The 18,263-nt window shown below is 42.2% G+C and overlaps 1 protein-coding gene across 8 annotated transcripts in view; it reads left to right on the forward strand.

The window, feature by feature from the left end:
• Tead1 (TEA domain transcription factor 1) overlaps positions 1-18,263 on the forward strand; it is a 240,398-nt gene that overhangs the window by 88,551 nt on the left and 133,584 nt on the right. The gene's annotated exons all lie outside the window — the stretch shown is intronic.

Below are 18,263 nucleotides of genomic sequence, written 5' to 3' on the forward strand. Positions count from 1 at the left end.
ACACTCAACCTGGTAAATTTTAAATATTTAAATGTTTTTCATGGATAGGATCATAGAAAACAACCTGGAGGCTTTTATGGCATACTAATAGTGATTGCTGACTGAAGATGGGATATAGGAAACTCACTTCTATTACAGGGTTCTGTATTAATGGAATTTTTTTTATAGTGAACATGTTACTTTTGGAATCAGGAAAAGAGATAATTATATCAACTTCATTTTTTTCCTCTAAGTAAGAAATACACATTAAAGAAAAAAAATGTGGAAAATAGCAAGAAGTAGAATGTAAACCATAGTTCCTGGGTCTGCTATAGTGAGATGTATCCAGGATTCAGTTAGGGAAGCCCCAGCATGGTCTCTGGGCAGGAGGGTGGAGTTCAGAGAGCAGCTCTCCCTGCTATGCTTGGTGGATGGTGTGCTGAGCTTGGGAGACAGGTGGTCAGAGTGGCTGTGCTAGAGTGGAGAAGCAGAACAGGGTTCTTATTATAGGTTTTAGGACATCCGTTCAGGAGTTCAACAGGTGCCCGGCCACTTGGGTATGTCAGTCAGTTGTTTAGACTAACAGTCACATTATTCTTACATCATTGCTTATGGTAAAATGGTGGTGGGGGAGAGAGGAGAATATTCACATGTGATCTTCAAATGTCTGTAGACTTAGCACAGACAGAGTGAGCAGGAGCACACCTCTGCCTGGCTAATCTTTATCATTCAACTTGTACGTAGAGTGAACATGGCCTGTTTTGGAGGGTTTGGGGGGCTCTTTTAGAAATGCTAGTTGTTTTTCCAAATAGCACGTTATTCTTTGTAACAGATTCCTAGCAAGTAATCTCCTCCTTGTACTGTCTTAGGGCAGAGGTAGGTGGTTTAGAGTGTGAAAACACTCTGGGGACTTTACAGTGTATTACAAATTCTCACTTGATTATAGTCATTAATTATATTTCATCACAGATGTGTTTTGTTTACTTGATATTTCTGTTATCTATACACTGCAGATTATTCTGTCTGCCACCTTCCCTTTCCTCACATGCTTCAATTCTAGGTAAATAATAAAGTGAAATTTGTTCTTCAAGACCCACATGGCTATTATTTCTTTAAAGCCCGTATCCTTAGTCTCTCTCTCTTTTCCTTTTAGAACACAGTCTGAAAGGTGTGACAGTGAAAACTTGCTGCCTGTTTTTAAGAAACTGGACATCCAGTTTTTTTAAATAAAAGATTCTTTTGCAGCTTTTTCTCATAGTGAAATTGAAATGGGTCATTAGCTGAAAATTTTCTGTAGAATATTGTTCTTTTTGCAAAAGCCAGGGGAATTTTTATTTTTATTTTTATTTTTTTGCGGTGCTGGGGATCAAACCCAGAGCCTTGTACATGCTAGGTAACTGCTCTGCCCCTGAGCTACACTCCCAGCCCAGAAGAACTTTTAGGGTACCTAAAAAGAGAATGCTCTAGAGAAAATATAATTGATTACCCTAAAGTTTGGCAGTTTCTGGGGTAATATTTAACATATGTTAATAAGCTATGTTTTGTTTTGTTTTTTTTCCCAGCCATTTACAAAGGCCCCATGACTCCCTTTTGTATGTCCTCTTCCTGGGTCTGCTTCTGTGCTCTGTGACTTTGGGTTAAGATGGGCTTTGACAACTGTCTCCTGGATGAATGACTCTGTAACAAACACAGTAGCTTTTGTGACAGTTTTTGTGGGATTGTTTGTGACTGCTTTTATTGAGAGAGGTTCCGTGCATGTTAATGTTTTGATAAAGACATTTATACCTATAAAGTAGCCACAGCCTTAAACATATTTGATTGTGAACAAGGTATTGGGGAGGATAACATGCCAGATGTGAGGTATCGGATTGCTTGTTTATCCAACTGTTACTACAATCTCTGTACTAAGATGTGTCCTTGTATTTTCTGTCTCACAGCAACACAGAGTGCAGTGGCAATATGACTGATTATGAAAGATGCTGTTTAAGTTACTTGGGTTGTAAACCACCTGTGTGAGGATGCATTCTCTCAGTCCCCATATGCCCGCAGACTGTAGCCGTGGATATTGTTAGGTGAAGGAAATTGCCAGGTGGATTGAACACATGCATTGTGATAGGGACCTTTTCAATGTGTGAATCTTGGTAAGGCCTGGATCAGGCAGGGTTTGTGACAGAGGTTCGTAGTAATAATGATTATTTATCCGGTGCTTGCAACATGCCAGGGACTATTCTAAACATTTAACACTAATTCATTGAAGCCTCTAGCATCTTATGAATGGTTACTATTATTAGTTCCACATTACAGATGAAGAAACAGTGGCCCAGAAAAGGTTAGTGGCCCAGGGTCAAACAACTAGTGACTGCTTGATCTATGCTGTGAGGCACTGTGTTAGTCACTTTTTGTCAATGTGACAAAATACCTAAGAAAATGACTGGAAGGAAGTACTTATTTTGGCTTGTACTTTCAGAAGTTTCAGTTCATGGTTGGCTTACTCCAGTGCTATGAGCCTGTGGTGAGGCAGAACATAATGGTGGCAGGAGGGCAAGATAGAGCAAACTATTCACTTCATGGCAGCTGGGAAGCAGAATGAGACAGGAAAGTACTGAGGACAGCTTATACCCTTCAAAGACACATCCCCAGTGACCTATTACTCTAGCCGGGCCCCACCTTTGTAATGGCCCATTCAGGATGAACTCATTAATCCACTGATGACATTAGGGCCCTCATGATGCAGTTACCTCCCAATAGCACCACCACCTGGGGACAAAGCTTTCAGCATATGAGCTTTTCGGGAGAACAGTTCCCATCTAAACCATAACAGGTACCATCAGCCATCAGTTTGGGTCCAGGGCCTGAGTTCTTGCCTCAGAGTTCTGTGGCAGCACTGGGTCCTGAGGTTCTCAAGAGTTGTCTCCACACTGCTGCCTGGCTACTGTGGAAGAAAGCTTTGGTTCCAGTTAACAGTGGAGAAAGGAGCATGGACTTTCCTGGTGTCTGGTGCACCCTTCATTCTGCTTCTGCCTTTTGAACATCTACTGGACCTTGAAGACCTTGTAAGAAACACTCCATTTTCTCTGAAGCCTTCCTTCATCTTCATAGACAGAGCAGGGCTCTCCCTCTTTTGTGTTTCTGTAGCACGTTATTTAACTGTCTGTGAAAGTGTTGTTAAATTCAATTTTTTAAAGTTGTGGTAAGGACTGCAAGACTCAAGTTTTCTTTTTCTTTTCTTTTTTTTTTTTGTTGGTACTGGGGTTTGATTCAGGGCCTCATGCTTACTAGGCAGGCACTCTACCACTTGAGTCACTCTACTAGCCCAAGACTCAGGTTTTAATGTATGTCTGTCTTTCCAGCTCCCTGAGAACTCTCCAAGGGCAGGTGCTGTGACTTGGGCATCTCTACCTCCGGCCTCTTGCAGAGTACCCAGAATACATCATATACTCAAAAAAGCTTGAGTTGGTGGAAGTTGTTGGTATAATAGGTCCATCTTTTATCTGTAGAGGGTTTTCTTTATCACATCTTACTATTTTTTAAAATCATTTGTAACATTCTGATGAAATAATGAGGGCAGCTATTTAAATTTCATAGATAAGAAGAAGAGTTAGAGAGCCCAAAATGTTTTCTGCCAGATCATCTCTTGCAGAAACAAAGTTTAGGGTAGGACCAGCAGCACCTACCTCCTGTGTGTACCATTTTCTCTTATAGCTAGGCTGACCCTGAGATGTTATGACCAAAAGCAATTTATTGGCAATAATTAAATATATCCCTGATAGGCTAGTCTTTGACAGTTATTTTTTGCCTTGTATGTACCTGAAACAATATGTTTGTAAGCTTATTTGAGATATTTTTAAATAGTTAGGGCCTGTAGGGAACACACATGTGTGGGAATTTGTGCACATTACCTTTTTCAGGTTGACTGTGGGTTTAATTCTAGTAGTCTGAAAATCATTTCCACCACTGACTATTCTAAGATGACATCATTGATCCTGAATGATTCATGTCAGTGGAGAAATGAGCTAAGTTCAGCATCACTGAGGAGGTCCATTGGTGTTACATGGTGGTGAGTTACCATGCTACAAAATTGGATATGCCTATTGGCTGATTTATAGGGGGCTTGTTAGTCATCTTTTGGGAGTTAGTTCATCATGAGGGAACATAGGCTGGGGAGTGGCTATCTAAATTTAAATTTAGATTCTGGCTCTGTTCTTTACTAGCTGTACAACTATGGGCCAGTTAATATTCTTGGACATCCATTTCCTTATATGATAAATGAGACTAATACAGGTGCTCATCTCACACATTTGTTGGGAAGATTAAATGAAATAATGTATTGGAACACTCGGCGTAACCAACTCATTCTTTGAGAGCCATGTTACCCTGATAACAAAACCAGATAAAGGTATCACAGGATAAAAAACAAGTAAATCATAAACCAGTAGCTCTTAAGGATACAGATGGAAAAGTCCTCAATGATATGCTGACAAACTAAATCCAGCAACATATTAAAAGAGTTACATATCATGACCAAGTAAGATTTATGCCAGGAATGCAAGGTTAGTTTAATAAATGAATATAACACACCATGTCCATCTAATAAAAATCAGAAGCCACATCATCATCTCAGAAGATACAGAAGCAGAATTTGACAAATCCAGCAACACCCTAAGATAGAAATACACAGCAAATGAGGATTAGGAGGGGACTTGTCACATGATAAAGGGCATCTAGGAGAAACCCACAGCTCACATCATATGTTATGATAAGATCAAGAACAAAAAAATGATGCTTGCTTTCATCCCTATTCATCATTATACTGGAGGTCCTAGCTGAAAAATTGATGAAGAAAATGAAATAGAAGACACCTTGATTAGAAGAGAAGAAGTAAGATTGTCTCTATTTGATCTTGTGTGTAGCTGAAAAGCAAAACAAAACACAAAGCTGTTAGAACTCAAACAATTTCAACAAGGTTTTAGGATACAAGATCAATGTGTAAAAGTTCTATTTCTGTACTCTACAATGAAGAATCTGAAAATGAAATTAAGAAAGTTGTTTCACTTACAATAGCACAAAAAAAAGAACAATATTCAGGAATAAGTGTAACAAAAGGAAATTTGGCCGAGTGCTGCTAGTGGGTGCCAGTGGCTCATGCCTGAAATCCTGGCTACTTAGCAGGCAGAGATCAAGAGGATCATGGTATGAAGCCTGCTTAGGAAAATAGTTTGGGAGACTCTATCTTGAAAATACCCAAAAAAAAGGGCTGGTGGAATGGCTCAAGCAGAAGAATGCCTGCCTAGCAAGCAGAGTTCAAACACCACAAAATTTGTATCTCCAAAACTACAACATATTATTTAATGAGATTTATTAGTATGTAAACAAATTAAATGATGTTCTGTGTTCATGGAATGGAAGACTTTGTTAAGACATCAGTAACCTTAATTGATGTACAGATTCAATGCCATCCCTATTAAAATCCCAGGTCACTCTTTGACAAGCTACTCTTAAAATTCATAAGGACATTTAGGGGACCTAGAATAGTCAGAACAATCTGAAAAAGAACAAAGTTGATGGACTGAGACTTCCTGATTTCAAAATTTCCTACAATTCTGAATGAAGTACTGGGGTAAAATAGCCGTATACATCATTAGAATAGAATCAAATATCCAGATGTAAAAGTAATCCCTTATATTTATTGGCAATTGGTTTTCAACAAATGAACCAAATAATTCAACAGGGAAACGATAGTCTCTACAACAAATGGTCCTGATAATATTGGATAGCCACATGCAAAGGATGAATTAGAGCTCTTTCTCATACTTATAACACAGTTAACTAAAAAGCAAATCATAGGCAAAAGTATAAGAGAACTATACAACTCTAGAAGACATTATTGGAGTAAGTCTTTTTGATGTTGGGTTAGGCAAAACCTTCTTAGATATGAAATTATAAGAATAAGTGATAGAGCCAGGCATGGTGGTACATGCCTATGATCCCAGCACTGAGGCAGGAGGATCTTGAGTTTGAGGCCATCCTGACTATAGTGAATTCAAGACCAGCCTGGTCTACATAGCAAGACATTGGGTCAAAAAATAAAAACAAGAAGTGTAAATGATAAAAGTGAAAACAGGTAAATTGGTACTTCATTAAAATTTTTAAAACTTGTGCTTCAGAGTATATTGTCAGCAAAATGAAAAGGCAACCTTGAGAATTGCAGAAAAAAAAATTCAGGTTATAAATGTGATAAGCAGTGTGTCAGTGAGCTTTCTGTCACAGTGACAAACTCCCTGAGGGAATCAACTTAAAAGAAGTAAAGGTTTACTTTGGCTCAGTTTTAGAGGTTTCTGCCCACCATCACTTGGCACTGTGGCTTTGGGTCTGTGGCAGCACAGTACAGTCATGGTGGAAGCACAGGCAGTGGAGGCCTAGTCACTGTGTGGTGACTGGGAAGAGAGACAAGGAGAAGATGGGATTCAATATCCCTTCAGTGACCTCATAGCCCTCAGTGACCTAACTTCCTCCTGCTAGGCCCCATCTCTTAAAGCTTCCATCACCTTCCTAAGGTGCCATAGGCTGGGGCCCAACCAAGCCTTTTCACATAGGCCTGATGGGGGACATTTTAGATCCAAGCTATAGCAAGCAACTTGTATCATTTACTACTCTAATAAAAAGGTAAATAATCCAGTTAAGAAGTAGGAAATGATCTGACCTGGACATTTTTCAAGGAAGATATGGATGGCCAGTAACACATGCAAAGATGCTCAACATAAGTAGTCATCAGGGAAGTACAAATTAACACCACAATGTGATGCTCCTTCCCATCCACTAGGATGGCTGCCATCAAAAATGCAGACAATAGTAAGTGTTGGCGAGGACATGGGGAAATTGGAGCTCTCATACAATGCTGGTGGGAATATAAAGTGGCATAACCATTCTGGAAAATGGTCAACATAGGTACTTTAAGACTCACCAGTCATACTCTTAGGAATATAACAAGAGAAGTGAAAGTGTCTGTATAAAACCATGTACACAAATATTTATGACATTCTTTTTTTTTTTTTTTTTTGTGGTATTAGGCTTTGAACTCAGGGTTTCACACTTGCTAGGCAGGTTCTCTAACACTTGAGCCATACCTCCAGCCTTTTTACTATGGTTATCTTAGAGATAGGATCCAACTTTTTTGTTCAGGCCAGCCTGTATTCTCCTATTTTTCAGTTTCCTGCTATAGTGAGGGTAACAGACTTGGAGAATGATGCCCAGCTTTTTTCTGTTGAGATAGGGTCTCAAGACCTTTTTGCCCAGGGCTGGTCTGGAATAGTGATCCTTCTGAACTCAGCCTCCCAAGGAGCTAGGATTACAGGCGTAGGCACCAGCGCCTGACTGATAAACATTGTCTTAATGGTCCCAAAGTGGAGACAAGCCAAATGCCAACAACTGATGATTGGATATATAAGTGTGGTCTATCCGTTAAATGGAATATTAATGGGCAATAAAAAGGAGAAGTAGTAACACATGCCATAGTATGTTTTGGAAACATCATGATACATGAAAGAAGATAGTCACATTTACGTGAAAGGTCCTGCATAGGCCAGTCTATAACAAAAGGAAGTAGAATAGTGGTTATCTGAGACTGGAGGAATTGAGAGAAAATAGCAAATGACTGCTATTAAGTATGGGGTTTCTTTCAGGGGTGATTAATATGTTTAAAACTGGTTGTGTGCATGCATAACTCTGAATATACTAAAAAGCATTGAATTGAAACTTTACTTAGTTTTTGGGAGTACTAGGGTTTTGAACTCAGGGCTTTGTACTTGGTAGGCAAATGCTTTACCACTTGAGCCATATATCCATCCCTTTTTGCTTTATTTTTTCAATTGGATCTCCTGCTTTCTACCTGGACTGGCTTCAGACTAATATCCTTCCTATGCATATCCAACTTGCTTTTTGAGACAGGGTCTCACTGACTTTTTTTGTGGGGGGGCGGGGAGAGCTTGGGCTGCCCTCAAAATGTGATCCTCCTATCTCTACCTCCCAAGGAACTAGGATTACAAGTGGAAGACACTGCGAATTGTACACTTGAAACAAGTGAGTTGTATGATGTGTGAATTAAAGCTCAGTGAAGCATGTGTATGTATGCATTTGCTTAGCATTATGCCTGGCATTGGAAGTGGTCAATGAACATTAGCTACAATTGTAGTAATAACTTTCTTCCTTCATCTGTAGCGTGCCTTTACAGCAGTAAAGATGTTATAACAGGAGGAGGCTGAGAAGTTGGTAAACATATGGATTAATTCAGATGCCAGGTGAGAGAGAGGGTAACTCTTACCTGTGGCAGCAGTACTAGGTGAGGAGCTGCATGCTCATTTTGGAAAACTAATGTCAGAGCTAATGAAGTTATGGCACAAGTGCCTGGCATGTGGCAGTTACCCCAAAACTGTTCAGTAAATCTCAGTGTAGTTACCCTTAAAATGTGCTTGAACTTAGCTCAGGATTCAGATGTTGTTAGGCCAGATGTCACTACACAAAAGAGTGATCATCTTCAGTGATAAAGGCCTGGAATTATGTCTAGGAGAGAGAGAAAGGGAGGGAGAGAAGGAAAAAAGGAGGGGAAGGAGAAAGAAAGAGGGGGAGAGAGATTGTTTTCTTTTTAAATCACAGTAATTATGGCCAAGGCCAGGGTTTTAATTCTGGTGCTCTGTTGTTTTCAAGATGGCATGTGGGGAAACTCAGCTTTCTACAGTCAGTCCTTGCTGAAGAGGTTTGCTCTTAGCAGGATCTTTGGATCTGAGTGTTTGAACCCCTTGAAAAGGGCCAGCAAGAGCCCCTCCTCCACCCCTGAACAGAAACTTTGCACAGTAGATGTCCCATGCCAGTTGCCAGTGGGTCCTCCGTTAGAACTCGGAAAATACGTGTGAGCCGGGCAGGAGGGTTCTCTGCTCAGATGCCTTTATTGGTGACATATCTTATTGTTTCTTCCAAAGATGTACCTATGGAGGGAATTTCCCATTTTGGAGATAACCAAGTTAGCTTCTCTCATGCTTAGGCCACACACTTAACACATGGGCACATTATTACTGAGTGTTGGAGACCAGATTCAAAAACCCCTGGTGTCCAAAGGGACCACTAAGTCAGTTTGCTTCTAGTTTTAACCACTCCGGTGAAGTGCCTCTTGGGGTGGACAAAGTGGGGGAGGAAGAAGGTTAAAGGCAGAGGGGTGTGAAATCAGACAGGCTCTCAGGAACAGAAAGCAGCTGGTAGAGTTGGAGTGCGGGGTGTGTACAGGGATGGAGCAGAGTGGCTTATGAGCTGGACGACTGGAGGGGAGTTAGTGCTGAGATTGTGTGAACACACATCCTCAACTTGTCTCTGTATGTAGCACACACAAGAAGGAGGCTGGGACCCTTTGTTTTTAGGATACCAACTATTGTTTAAGAGAACTATTCTGGAGGCTTCTGCCCCAATAAGGAAGCTGTCACTGCAGTACTCCTGGCTTGAACCAGGGCAGTCTATAGGAATAGCAGGGAGGGGATAGGATGGGGAAGGATGTTTAGATCAGAATGTCAGATACCAGGTTTTTAGGTTATGTGTATTAGAGACCAGAGCACTGGGGAGGGTTTGATGGTGAGGGAAAAGATGAAGGTTTTTGTGTGCATTGATGGCAGTGCCATTTAAAGACTAGCCTACAGCATGAAAGCACAGTTTTAAGGGGTAAGCTTGTAGTGATGTGTTTGAATTAATGGAGTTTATGTTTGGGGTTTTCAGTGGGGAGGGTGTCCACAGGCACTTGGCAATTGAGCGTTCTGTCCTTGATTGCAATTTGGAAGACATCATCATCACCTGCTTGGATTGGAGACTTTGGAAGTGGGTGAGATTGTCTTGGAGGCAGAAAGAGCAGAGAGAAAGGATGAGGGGAAAACCCACTGGTAGCATCCAGCTCAGCCTGGGGGAACCTCTTAGCAAGCATCTTGCATGAAACCTTACAAATGTGGGAGCTAAGGAGCCTGGCTCACATGTTTTGACCATACTAAGTGTGCTGAGATAGTCAGATTTTTCTCCTGGCCATGTGCGGATGGAAGCATATGGATGGTTTTGTCAGCTTTAGGATGTGCTGAATGCCTTGCCATGTGTCACTCTGTGGCTCTCTAGGGTGTGCAGCCTTCAGTGTGCCATGAATAAGAGGGCCAGGCTGAGGCTCTGGGTCCCTAAGATGTCCCAGGGTGAGGAACCCTGGAAGATGGCCTCTTTTCAGTGTCTGCTTCAGTTTGCTCTCTTGGCCAGCCCTAGGGTAGAGTAGAAGGTGGAGAAAACCCAGAGATGGTAGGTATGACCTGTCAGAGGAGCAGGGCCTGCCCTCTCTCTGTGTCAGATCAAAGATCTGGCCTTTTAGTCATTTGACACCCTAATGTAAGGATGTGTCTGAGCCAGGGCTGGGGTTCCTGGTGGCCTGCGCCTGTGAGCTCTGGGGACGTGTGGGTTTGCATGTGCTCTGTGGGCTGGGTTGGAGCGTAGGACAAACCACTCTTGCAGCTGCTCTTAGATCTGGAGAGTAGCCTGGCCTCCTCAGCTTTCAGACTGGAAGCTGCTGCCCAGAGATGCCCTTTTCCTGGTTCCAGTTTTGGGGGCAAACTGGCCAGCTCCATTGCAGCTGCTCTTGCTGTTGCCTCCTGTCACACAGATTCTGGGCTCCAGGCTGCAGAGGTCATTCCCAGTTTGCCCTGTACCTAGGATGACCATTTTATTTAATGTCCAAACTAGGACACTTTGGAGAAGAAATGGGGCAGTATTAATAATGACACCAAGATAACAGAAATAAACTGGCACCATCCCAGGCAAACCAGAACATGTGAACTTCCTACCTGTGCCTCCCTTTTTGGTTCAACTTTTATCTCTGCCAGCCCCCAGGTTCTGTGATCCATATGACTTTAGGTACCAGGGATGTATAGATCTTGGTATTTTGAGGTTTGGTCTGTAGAGCAGAAAACTCAGGGTTCTTCCATGTTGGAGGTTCAGGAGGTGGGAAACCTGGGAAAAACTAGGGTGAGCAAGACTGTGACTACTCAGAACTTAGGTATAGAAACTCTGGATTTCAATGGCTAATTGATAGATCTGTCCTAATTAATGAGCGTATTTTTATTATAAGCATACATTCAGTGTTCTCCTGGTATAGCACAAGGAGGCCTGCTGGTGACATATGAGTCACGACACGTCCTACTCTGAGGGCCTACTGTCCTAGGTAGTTCAGAAACTCAGCCACACACAGCTGGAAGGGGAGCCCAAGGCTGTGGCTCTGGGTAGAAGTGGGAAGCTAAACCATCCATAGTACTCCTTTTCTTCAGTTCATTTGCCATTTATCAAATGCACCAGACACTGGGGAGATGGCAGTGAGCAAACGGTGGTGGTGGGGGGGTGAAGGGGGGACAAGAGGCTCCTGAATTCATGGAGCTTATGTTCTAGTGGTAATGACACACTATAAAGACAGTAAGTGAGATGTCAAAGTGGTAAGGAGGAAATGAGGCAGGGGAAGGGGATGAGGGAGACAGGATGGGGAGAGTTACACCCAAAGGAGGTGAGAGAGAGGGGATGAGAGAGACAGCCAGTTGGGTAAGAGTGTTCTAGGCCTGGGTACCACAGAGGTCAGAGCCCTGGTGTGCCTGATGTCAAGATCCAGGTCTTTCAGAGCCTCATATAGTCTTCTCTGAGGACTGGTTTTCGTGTGAATTGGGGAAGGCCTTTGGAAGGTTTTTAGCAGAGCAAGGTTAGGATCTGGCCATGGGCTACTGGATGGGAATGACAAAGCAGGCGTGGGTCTAGGTCTCCCACCCAGTCCTTAGTGGTGGGTGGTGGGATTTGAGACCTCTTTGCCATTGAGAATAAAGGACCATTGCCATCTGGACATAGCAGCAGCTTGCAGGATCTTTGGCTTCGCTTCTAGCTGTCTCTCTTCCACATGGAAGTGAAATAGTCCTATAAAGAAAGGGGGGGACATGTTGCAGTTATGCAGCCATTTTCTCTGACATCTGGTTCCAGGGGTGTGCCTTAGTGTTTCCTGTTCAGCTTTAGTGACAGTGTGACTGGTATACCACACATCTGGGGCTTCAGAGCCTTCTGAAGTCCTAATTGTAAAAATGCATCTGTTTTTGGTTGGTGTAAATGGAAGTTGTTCTTGATGGACCAATTTTAAATTTAAATTGTTTGAGAGCTGAGGAGTTTGAAAGCTTATCTTTCTTTTCCAATCTGAGAAGAAAGCCAACTACAGAATATAGAACTTTCTCTGCTTTACCTAGCCAAAGCAGTCTGATTTAAAGTCAAATAGTTGGGCTCAGTAGCTCACACCTATAATCCCAGCTACTCATGGGAGGCAGAGATCAGGAGGGACATAGTTTCAGGTGAGCTGTGGTGACAAAAGTTAGTAAGAACGCCATCTTAACAAGCAAGCTTGGCGTAGTGGTACACATCTGTGATCCCAGCTATGTAAGAGGCTGTAGGTAGGAAGATTGTGGTTTGAGGCTGGCCCAAGTGTAAAACCCAAGTATCGTCTCCCCAGCCCCCCCCCAAAAAAGAGTGTCAAACAGAGCCAGTATATTACATATTTCAAGAGTAAGGATTATATATATTTAATTTCATAAAATGATGTGTTCTTTGGAGAAAAATACTGAGTCTATAAAAGCTTGGCTTTTAAGTAACGAAAATTATTTTAAATGTCAGCCAGTTTTGATGATGAGAGAATTCTGACAGGAGTGGCAAATATTTTCTAAATATCATTGGCAAGACTGCTGATTTAGATGGTATACTGGTAACTGAGCTCTGCTAAGAACTATTAAAATAGTTTCATTTGCAGAATACCCACAGTTTGTACTGCAGAAGCTGCAAAAAGGAAATACTCCACAGATGCATACACATTTCACATATGAAAATGGACTAGTGTTTCACCAAAGTTGCAAAGAACATCTGAAGACAGTATTTAAATTGAGAACTGAGCTCACTTTCCTGAGGTGGTGTTCTGTGCACCTTAGTCACAGGTCACTGAAAATGCAACATTGCAGGAGTGATCACTATAAAAACATCAAAGTTCACATTGCGCCAAGATCCTATTTTATAATTAAAAAGGAGGGCAATCGCTTTGTAAAGGCTTAAACCTGTTGCAGGCCAGTGATTTTTTTTAGCTATTTTTCTTAAGCAGGAGATTAAAATTTAATTTAAAGTTCTTAAAATGTAATTGAGGTGCTTTATCATGCCAAGTGATGCTCACTTTTCAAATCAGAAAGATCTAGCTACTACCACCTCCACCTGTATGGCCATGATTTCTCTTAGTTTTTTCTCTGTAAAGTGGGAATAATAAAACTTACTTGGGAGACTGGTTGTGCCAATTAAATGAGATAGTTTGCATCAGTCCCTTAGAGTCAGGTATTCAGTAAGGTCTCAGTACCTGGCAGCTGGTATCATTCTTACTGGCATTGCTTTTATTATTTTCTAACCAAGACTATACCTTTTATGTTAGCTAATTTATCTAAGGGCATCCCAGGGCAAGTTTTGGGTGCACAGCCAGCACTTTTTGAGTGCCTAGAGAGAAAAGGAAGAGATGGGACAGAGTTTGGTGCAGAATGGACAGCATCTCCCTCCAGATGGCTGCTCAGCCAGGTTGATAATTAGCATCAACAGATGCAGGCTGAGAGGCTCCTGGGCCGTTCTTCACCCATGTGGAGCACGTGGCATGTGGAGGCCCGAGCCTGGCTGGACTGGGCATCTAGGCTCAGCTGGACCAGTGCAGGCATTGCCCCGAGTTGGGCCTGTCCAGGGCTCAGCTGGTGTGCAGACACTGTCACACAGTCTGGGAAATGCCCAGCAAGCTTAGGGAGCAGACGTGCCTCTGTGGGGGATGGGAGGGTGGGCTGTGGTCTCCAGCTGCTCTGAAGCCTATGAAAGGCCAGAACTGTTTGAGCCCTGCTCTGCTATTTAAATCTGCCACTCATTGGTGACAGCAGTCTGTGTGCTACAGGTTTCAGCTCATTACCTCTATAGGGCCCTGTCCCTGGGCCGCTGGGGAAAGGTAGGCACTGCAGCCAGAGATGCCAGTCTAACTCTCTGTGGGCAGTTGCTGAATCTAGGTGCTGTGTGTGTCTGCTGTCCTGCAATGCCTGCAGGATCCCTGCCCACAGGGGATCTTTCCCTCAGCAGAGCAAGAGCTTGGGGCTTCATTCTCTTCCACCGTGAGGGGACTGTGACATGGGCATAGACACTCAGATGTGGGCTTTGCCAACCAGCTTAAGTGGCCTTGGACAAGTCAGCTTACCTCTTGGGCCTTGTTGCTTCTGTTAATTTAAGATTTTTTTTCTAGAGCTGTTAGCATGTTTTTGTCATCTCTGTATCCCTTGGGCATAGCAGAGGCCCAGTAAACAACAGGCTACATTTGTAACATGAGGGTAACAGTGTCCTTATCCCTGTGTTCTGCTAAGGAGAGACCATTTCATATAATTTCATTAAACTGTGGCAAAGGGGAATCAGATGAAGGGACCTTTGCGTATCCCCAATATCAGGGAAACTCAGACAGATTGAGTCTTAAAAAGAAGCCTGTATGGATACCCTCATTTATTGATTCAAACTTTCACCGACTTTACCAGTGGATCTAAATAGGCATCTCTCCAGGAAGGCACATAAATAATTGGAAGGCACATGAACAGATCCTCAGCTTCATTAGCATTAGGGAAGTGCACATTAAAACAGAGATACCTCTTTGCACTAGGATGACTGCAGTCAGCAAGAGGGGCAGGAACTGGTGTGGGTGAGGGTGGGGAACGCAGGAGCCCTCACACATTGCCAGCAGAAATGCAAAGCAGTGCAGCGTCTTTGGAAAGCAGCCTGGCTGTTCCTGTGTTAAACATAGAAGAACTCTCCTTCTACGTATCTGCCCAAGAGAGGTGAAGCACATGTTCACGCAGACTTGTGTGCTCCTCCTGATTGGAGCATGCTTCTCACAGGCTGCCTCTGATGCTCTGCTCTGTCTTAGGCCCTGGGAGTGAGGACGCTGCAGCAATGTTCTAGTGACATTGCTGTCCTGTTGATTTTATGACATTGGGTTCATAGCTACAAAATGCCAAATTTTTTGGCCTCGTTCATTTATAACTTTCAGAGCCAGTCTTAAGTTTGGTCTCTTTCTCTCTCTATGTAAGTCAACTAAAGGTATGTAATGCCTCCCAGAGTTTGGTTTGTTGTAATCATCAAGGGAAGACCCCTTATTATAATGTGAGTTGCTCCCAACACTGCAGGCTTTTGAAGATAAATTCCTGTCCATGGACGTTTCTAGCAGTACTGGAATACCTCTGTTAGGCACTGATAAGGGCCTTGTCAGTTTCAGGGGTGGCAGATACTCCTAGAGAAGTTTCTTAGGACTAAGATACCTGATCAACAGGCTTTTCCTGGTTCTGGCCAGTGATAGGTTGCTGATGGGTGTGGGATGGGGTATGTTAGATGTGTCTACAAAGCTTAGGACTTAGTGAATGTCAGACTCTTGATTGAGATTTGGGGTCAGTATAAGCCTATTCTCTACTCAGATATTTTCTTGCACTTGAGATATAAGTTCTCTCTATAAGAAAATTGTAAGGGACTAGGGGAAATGCTTCAGTAATAGCTGATGAAATAGAGCTAGATGGGTGCAGGGAGGCAGTGAAAGCAGAAGGAAGTAGCTTTGTGTATTAGTAGAACATAGGTAAAATGTTTATTATATGCCAAATAAGTTAACCGAGACCTTCTAAATGAATGGACTATAGCCGTGATTAAAAGATCTAGGAATGTGGAGAATTCCAAAGGCACAAGTGAACTAGATATGGATTCCAGTGTTCTTCCCTGACACTGAGGGTGGGTGGGCACAAGAAGTACCTCTCCTGGGAGGTCAGGCTGCAGAGCTGTAGACATCAGGCATGTGCTCAGGGCACTCCTTCAGGTGCACAAGGATGCTGGGAGATACTTCCCTGATTTAGAAGGTTGCTAGGTGAGTACAGAAGTAGGATCAAAGTAAATATTTTAAAGGGAGATTTCCATCAAACTCTGTTTGGTAGATAAATAGTGCCTTTCTGCTCTGGGGCATTTTCTCTCAAGGCAACTGTCATGGACCCATCAAATGTTAGGTGGGGGAGGGTGGTTCTAAAGATTTTACAAGAGTAACAAGAAAAGGAAAGTGAGGGGAGAGAAGGAAAACATGTCCTGTGTAATACTATGAAGAAAGTTTTGGGCTAGACATAAGAATACAGGCCTGTCTGAACACTTGCTTTCTCTTTGGTTTGCCTTCATCTATGTAAGCCTGTTTATGTCCATGTCTGTGGTGCTCACATCTTACATGTGGAACTGTTCTCAGGACCCCACTGTGCTGTTCTCTTAGAAATCCTGGTGTTTAGGACATTAGACATTGGTGTGCATGGCCTCGGTTTTGGCTGAGCAACTGTGGGCAAGCTCTCGCTTCTCTTTAGCTTCAAGGTAGAGCAGTTGTAGTGACACCCATGTGGCTGCTGTGAGGATTAAGTGAGACACACAGCAAAGTGTCCAGCATGATGTTGGGAGCACTGTGAACTGCTCGATAAATGTTAGTGCCATTACTTTACATGTAAGCAATTCTCCTCATGAAAATTGTAGCTGTGAATATCGAAGTTTGAAGTACACTTGCTTATTGTTTTTCTTTTAGTTGTAGTAGTAGAAAAAAACTGAAAAGCATAAAAAGTACATCCAATTCCTATTATTTGGGAATTAGTCATTTTCATATTTTATTATATATTTTGTTATTTTTTTCTGTGCCTGTATACCTTTTTCTTACAAAATTGAGCATTGATATCATAGCTTATATTTTTGCACATCCTTCAAAAGTTATTTAATATAGAAAGATATGTATATATTTCTTTCTATATATACTTGAATGGACTTTATTCAGCTAGTTGCCTATTTTTGAGCAATTAAAGTGGTTTTTCCTTCCATGAACAGCTAAAATGAATGCCCTTGAATAATTTACCTCATTTTAATTTTTTGGGTGGGACTGGGGTTTGAACTCAGGGTTTTGTGCCTACAAAGCAGGCACTCTAATGTTTGAGCCACACCCCTGGTTATTTTGGAGATGGGGTCTTGTGACCTATTTGCCCAGACTGGCCTCCAACCACAACTCTCCCTATCTTAGCCTCCAAGTAGCAAGGATTACAGGTGTGAACCATCTGCTCCTATTTCTTAGGATCAATTCCAAGAGTAGAAAGTCATGGTATTTTCTTTAAAATCTTTGATAATATTACCAAATTATCAGCGTCTACCCCACTGAAAAGAAAAAGTAATACACATACTAATTTCTCCAATCCATGTGATCAGTGCTGGGTATTTAATTTTTAAAATGTCTTTGCTATTTTCATAGTTAAAGAGTACCTTATGGTTAATTCGGTTTGTATTTGTGATTACAGGTGAACTCAGATAATTGCATGTAAATTATGTGTTTGTATTTCTTTCTTACATTAGTTTAGTACACTGTTGATTTTTTCCTTTAGCTTGTAGGATGTAGACCATTTCTGTGCATGTTACAGATGTATGAAGTTTGGCATTTTACTGATATTTTAGAAAACATTTTTAGCTGCCAGGGACATGGTGAAGCAAGGACTTGATTAAGAGGAGGGTATGTAGGATGTTGAACACGAGTTGTCATGGACGACTTCTGTGTCGCTGAGCCCCAGGGCTTGGTGGTATTTGACTGAGGGCTGAACACACAGGGTGCACTTGTTCTCGATTTCACACAACTCCATTATTCAAAAGCCTTTTCCTCCTGGGAGAAGGCGGAGCATGGGATATTCCTTGATAACCTATGTGGAATGCGTTGCTTTAAAGAATCAGTTTTGGAACCCTAGAGGGTATGATGGAAGCAGGCGTCTCATCCGGTGGTTCTGGAGGGAGTAAAATGGCCATGACCTCTTACTTGCCCCAAACCGATCTTAAATTTGGCTTGCACTGGTCAAAGCTGATGGAGAATAGCTGTGGTCTGTAGCCAGTAGTTCATATCTTACTCCTTCTAATTAATAGCCGTGTGACCCTGCACAAATATGTCATAACACCTAGACAATTTACCCTGTGAGATAGGTGGTTAATCCTTGACTTTCCTGTTCTTCTCTGGGACATCTTTCATAAATTTATTTTTTCTTGCAATTCCCACAATCCAAATCCTTATTGCCTGATATCTAGACAGTCTTCTAGCTATGGTTATCCTGCAATAGCAATTAAAATTACTTTTTATCACATAGATTGATAGTCCTTGCATAAAATGTAAACTCTACCTATAT

Source organism: Castor canadensis, chromosome 1 (genome assembly GCF_047511655.1).
Source record: "Castor canadensis chromosome 1, mCasCan1.hap1v2, whole genome shotgun sequence".
Taxonomy (NCBI): domain Eukaryota; kingdom Metazoa; phylum Chordata; class Mammalia; order Rodentia; family Castoridae; genus Castor; species Castor canadensis.